Source organism: Tupaia chinensis, unplaced genomic scaffold (genome assembly GCF_000334495.1).
Source record: "Tupaia chinensis unplaced genomic scaffold, TupChi_1.0 Scaffold000287_1, whole genome shotgun sequence".
Taxonomy (NCBI): Eukaryota; Metazoa; Chordata; class Mammalia; order Scandentia; family Tupaiidae; genus Tupaia; species Tupaia belangeri.
The window spans coordinates 1,073,509-1,079,606 of NW_006159771.1; positions in this window are offsets into that span (position 1 = coordinate 1,073,509).

A 6,098-nucleotide genomic window follows, 5' to 3' on the forward strand; every position below is an offset into this window, starting at 1 on the left:
CCCCCGACGCCCAGCTGCCTGCGCTGGAGCCTGCCAAGGGATCCCCGGACCGACGCGCCGACCTCTGGGGACACTCACCTTCGCCTTCTCGGAGATGCCTCCGTGTCTCGGACCCGGACTTCTCCCAGCAGCCTGTCCCCTGCCGCGCCCCAGACCGCTGCCACGCCGTTCCCTCCCCCTGCAACATTCTGCCTCCCGCTTCGTGTTAGCCTGTAGGTGTCACTGCCCTCGGGCCCGACCTTGTGCAGGTGTGGGGAGGTCCGCTCCTTCCTGTGTCCTCACCCATGCTCCGAGCGCCCGAGCCTGACCTCATCCTGGGCTGCAGAATCGCTGCTAAGGGAAGGAAGGACTTGAAACTGTCTTTTCCTCCCCTGTATCTTTTTGCTCCAACGTCCCCGATCTCAGCCATGGGACAGGAGATTGAGCCAGGGGATAGCGACCAAGAGGGCTCCACCAGCCTCTCCACCACTGCCCCCTCCCCAGCCCACCTAGATGGCCAGCCTCTGTGGGATTGTGGCCATGCCATGGGGCCACCACCCTGGGGGCTTGTCAGCACCAGTGCAAGAGTGAATGGGGTCATGGTTATGTCCCTACAGAAAGCTGCAGTGAATACAGGCCACACCACTGGACACTGCCACATCCTGGCTGGACCCTCTCCCCTCCCAGCAAGCCCCATTTCTCAAATGGGGAAACCCACACAGAGACAAAGAACCCCGTCTGGACCCTGTGAGGTATCCTGGAGGTATCCCTGCAGCCAGTTTAGGAAGTCAGTCAACAAACAGCCCTGGGGTTTATACCAGGGCCCCAAGGCCAGCAGTCAGGGCCCAGATGTGGACGGCAGGTCCTGGGATGGCCCGGGAAAGGCACGTGTGCGGTGGGGTGGGATGCGTTTCCCGCGCCCAGAAAAGCTAACAGGGCAGAGGGCGGAGGCCAGGCACAGGGCTCCGCAGGGCCGCACATCAGCCCCACTGAGAGGTGCATCGCCCCCTCCGCCCTAAGATTGGCCGGGACAGCTGGGGAAACTGAGATCTGGACTCCCGGCTTCCCAGGCCCAGCGGTTGCTGTCCCAAGCGTCCTCCACCCAACGCCTTCGCTGCTGACAATTGAGCGGCCAAAGCAGATTAACCCGGGTGTTAATCCCCCCTAATGGCTTCAGAATCCCCGAGCGAGGCGCTAAGCCGGCCTTTCTCCGCGCTGCGGCCAGGCCCTCCCGGCGGCTCCAGCCGCGCGCCTCGCCGATGCTATCTTGGTCGGCCGGGCCGCGGGACCCGCGCTAATCCCCGGCGCTCGCTTTCTTCCCAGCCCGCCCGAGATCGGGCCGATTGGCGTTTGATTACGGCCGCTATCGAGGGCTCTTTTGTGCGATCGGCCCTAAATCCCCTAATTCCGTGATAAAGGAGGCATTAGCAGGCGTTGGCAGCAGAGAAAGGCACCGGGATGAAAGAAAGCAATCAGGGGGATCCTGCAGGCTCGCCTGCGGCCGGGAGCGGGGGCGAGGAAGGGGCGGGAGCGAGAACCGGGTGGGGAGGGTAGGGGACAGCCTCGACCCAGCCGAGGGCGACCTAGACCCAGCGTCCGCTCCATCCGGAATCCGCCTTCCCCAGGTCTAAGCAGCGCCGGGACCCCTCCCTCACCTCCGCCCTGGCTGCTCTCCGGCAGGCAAGGCCCCGCCACACCTCTGTACTCCCGGTCCCCTAGCCCTCAAGCGCCTGCCCTGCCTTCTCTGCCGCTCTGGCAATGTCCAGCAGACTCGTTCCTCCAGCGGCCGGATTTTCCTCTGGCTCCCTGTCTGCCCCTCTTTTAATCCGGGGGGGGGCAGTATGAGCTGCTCTGCAATTTGGGGGGCAAAAGTGATGGCTGCCAGAAGCCACTGGGATCTTCCAGGGAGCTCTGCTGGGAGCGGCGGAGGGCAGGTGGGGCGAGCAAGGAGTTCTGCCCTTCAGAAGCACCGGGGGCACCAGCCGGGTCAGAGCCAGCATTGCAGAGCTGACCATGCACCTAGGCAGCTCAGGATGAGGCCGGTTGGGACCCACCGAGGGAGGAGCAGGGTCCAAGGAGCAGGCAACCACGTTTCTGGGCCTCCAGGCAGGAGAGTACCTGCAGCAACTCAGGGGGATCCCTTTGGGGAGAGGAGTCAGGAGAGACAAGCCATTGTGGGGGCGCAGGTGGCCTGCAAGTGGCACTAAGGTAGGATGGGCACCAGGGGGCAGGCAGAGCTGGAGGGAGAGCCCAGGAGATCTGAGGGTGCAGAGTGGAGGCAGGTGGGCTGTTTACCTGGGTGGACAGGTGAGTACATATGAAGGGGACAGAAGTCCAGAGTTCACCCAGGCTGGTAGGTGGGAAGGCAGGCCGTTTACTGAGGGAGGCGAGTGGATTGGTGTGCATGGGTGGCTTCATGGCTTTGTCCAAATCACCCCTCCCTTTTTTTTCATTCTTTTGTTCGTTTTGCTACAGGGAACGTGTACTTACTGAGGAGAGACAGAGATAAAGTGAGAAATCACTCAGAGGGATAGCCATGCCGTAATGCTTTCTCTGGTCTCCTCTTGGGAACTTGAACGTGCATGCACATGGACCTGGTGTGTTTTTCAAACCTCCAGGTCTGGGATTTGAACCCCTACATCACCTGCTGGCCCCAGATCCCCTTTAGCAGTCCCCAGACCACTGAGTGCTGGCTCCTGAGGGCTGGTGGCTACCTCCCTTTTGGAGAACTTCCTTGGGTTAGGGGAGTCGCCCACTCAGCAGCCCTCCGGCCCTGGGGCAGAACTCCGACGGTGACTGACTGGCATAGGGTACAAGAGGCTCATCCATGCTCTGCTTCAAGACCCCTGACATGCTCTGTGCCTCCCCTGAAGCCTCCACGTGGAATTACACACCGCCTCTGAGATGCAACCCCACCGCCCTCCCCTGTCCTGCTTCCAGGGTGACCAGTAGTCCCATAGAAAGATTTTGCTATAGAGCACATGTGCTCACCAGAGAGAGAGAGAGAGAGACTCAAAGCAAGAAAACACCCCCGGGAGGATGGCCACACCACAGTCCCTTCTCCATTCTCCTCTTGAGCTTTGGGGTATACACATGTATGCCCACCATGAGTTTTAAGCCGCCAGGTCTGGGGTTTGAACTGCTATCAACTACGTGAGAGTCCAGTGACCTAACCATTATGGCATCTGCTGGTCATGGGAGGAAGAAGAGCAGTGTCTCAGGCAAACCGAGAAGGTTAGTTCCTTGTTTCTAAGTCCTCCAAAGTGATGGGGTCCTAACCTGGTACTTGTGAGCTGAATTTGCTTGGAAATAAGGTCTTTGCGGACTTAATTACAATGTAAATGAAGATGAAGTCATACTGGAGTAGGAGGGTCCTTAATCCAATATGACCAAAGCCCGCATAAGAAGAGAGTGGGGGGTCAGCAGATGGAGTGGTGGTGAAGGCGCTGGACTTCCACGTGACCAACTGCTGTTCAAGTCCCGGACCTGGCAGCTTGCTCTCTCCAGCTCCTGAGCGCGTGTGTCCTACAGCACGTTTATTTATTTTAAGCAAGTTATTTAATTTTATTAACTTTAGTTATTATTATTTTTTTAATCAGCTATGGAGCACATGCACTCGCCAGAGAGAGGCAGAGAGGGAAAGTGAGAAAGCAAGCTGCCAGGTCCAGGACTCCAACTGTGGTCAGCCATGTGGAAGCTGAGCGCCTTAACCACCATGGCACCTGCTGCCCCCACCCCCCCAGCAAATTTAAAAATGGTAGTAATAGGGCCAGCAGATGGTGTAGTGGTTATGTCGCTGGACTTCTGCATGGCTGACCACAGTTCAAGTCCCAGACCTGGTGGATTGAAATACCCCGGATGTGTGTTCACGCATGCACAAGCTCCCAAGAGAACACACAACAAAGGTTTTCGGTGTGGCCATCTCCCCTGGGGGGTGATCTCTCACTTTTCTTCTCACTGTTTCTGTCTCTGTCTCTCTCTCTGGCGAGCACATGTGCCCTATGGCAAAAACCTCTAAAAATATGATGGTAGTAATAAATAAAATTAAATGTAAAGAATTCTGGGGGGGGGGACCAGCAGTTAGCATAATGACTATGTCACTGAACTCCCATGTAGTCGACTGGGGTTCGAATCCCAGACCTGGCACCTTAAACTCACGCCAGGTACGTGTGTATGCGTAACCAAGATCCCGAGCGGAGAATGAAGAAGGGATTGCAGCATGGCCTCCTTCCAGGGGGTGATTTCTCACTTTCTGTCTCTCTGTCTCTCTCTCTGGCGAGCACATGTGCCCTATGGCAAAAACCTCTAAAAATATGATGGTAGTAATAAATAAAATTAAATGTAAAGAATTCTGGGGGGACCAGCAGATGGTGTAACGGTGAATGAAGAAGACTCCCATGTAGTCAAGCACGGTTCGAATCCCAGACCTGGCACCTTAAACTCACGCCAGGTACGTGTGTATGCGTAACCAAGATCCCGAGAGGAGAATGAAGAAGGGATTGCAGCATGGCCACCTTCCAGGGGGTGATTTCTCACTTTCTGTCTCTCTGTCTCTGTCTCTCCTGCAAGCGCACATGTCCTTAAAATTTAAATGAAAAAACAAATTCTAGAAATAAGAGAGGTGCTGGTGAAACAGAGGTAACACAGCACTCTCCAATGCTGAACCCACGTGAGAAGGTCCCAGGCTTGAGTCTGAAGATCTCCCTATACAGGCCAGCAGGGGGCTCACATGTCCGTTATCTGGGCTGCCCAGGCTGGGGTGGGTCGCCCAGGAAGAGAGGGTGCCTCCCTCCCTCTTTTTCTTTCTCTCTGCCTCTCCGTCTTCTTCTGCCTCTCTTTCTCAGAATAAAAAGAGAGGGAGAGGGGCCGACAGGAGGCATGGTGGTTAAGGTGCTGGATTCCCACATGGCCAGCCACGATTCAAGTCTTGGACCTGGCGGATTGCTTTCTCACTTTCTCTCTTTCTCTCTCCTCTCATCAAATTAAATAACAATAACAAGGGACCAGCAGTTGGCATAATGGCTAAGTCACTGGACTCCCATATAGTCTATGGTGGTTCAAGTCCCAGACCCCGTGGCTTAAACTCAAGCCAGGCACATGTGCATGCATGCCCAAGATCCCGAGAGGAGAATGGAGGAGAAGGGATTGCGGCGTGGCCATCCCGCCTGGGGAGGGTGACTTCTCACTTTCTGTCTCTCTTTCTGGCGAGCGCATGTGCCCTATAGCAAAAACCTCTCCAAATAATAATAATAATAAAATTAAGTCAATACATAAATAATAATATTTTAAAAATAATAATAATAAATAAACAGAGAGGAGCAGACCCAGAGAGGAGAAGGCCGCGGGAAGATGGACATACAGCGAACGCCAGGTAATGGTGGAAGTAGCAATTAGAGCGGTCAGCTACAAGCCAAGCGTGGGCAGAAACACAGAAGCTAAGAGAGGGACCAGCAGGTGGCGTGGTGGTTAAGGCGCTGGACACTCCCACACGGCCGACAAGGGTTCGAGTCCTGAATCTGGTGGCTTGCTTTCTCACTTCCTTTCTCTCTCACTCTCACCCTCTGTCTCTCTCTGGTAAAACTAAAAAATAAATGAATGAATGAATAAAATAAAATAAATAATTATTAAAAAAAAAAGAAGAAGAAGCAGCTAAGAGAAAGGCCTGGAACAGATTCTATGAGATAATACTGGGTCGCCATGGTGGCAGGCAGCAGGTGGCATGGTGGTTGAGGTGCTGGACTCCCACACGGCTAACTGCAGTTCGAGTCCTGGACCTAGCAACTTGCTTTGTCACTTTCTCTCTCTCACTCTCTCACTCTCTCTTCCCCCCTTCCCCCCTAGTGAATGCATGTGCCCTATAGCAAATTTAAATGATGCTAATACATAAAATTAAACAAATAATTCTTTTTAAAATAGCCGATGGTGGGACCAGCAGTTAGCATAATGGCTATGTCGCTGGACTCCCATGTAGTCGACCGTGGTTCGAGTCCTAGACCGACAGACAGACAGACAGTCCTAGACCCGGTGGCTTAAAACTCACGCCCAGGCGCGTGTGCATGCGTGCCCAAGATCCCGAGAGGAGAATGGAGGAGAAGGGATTGCGGCGTGACCATCCCCCC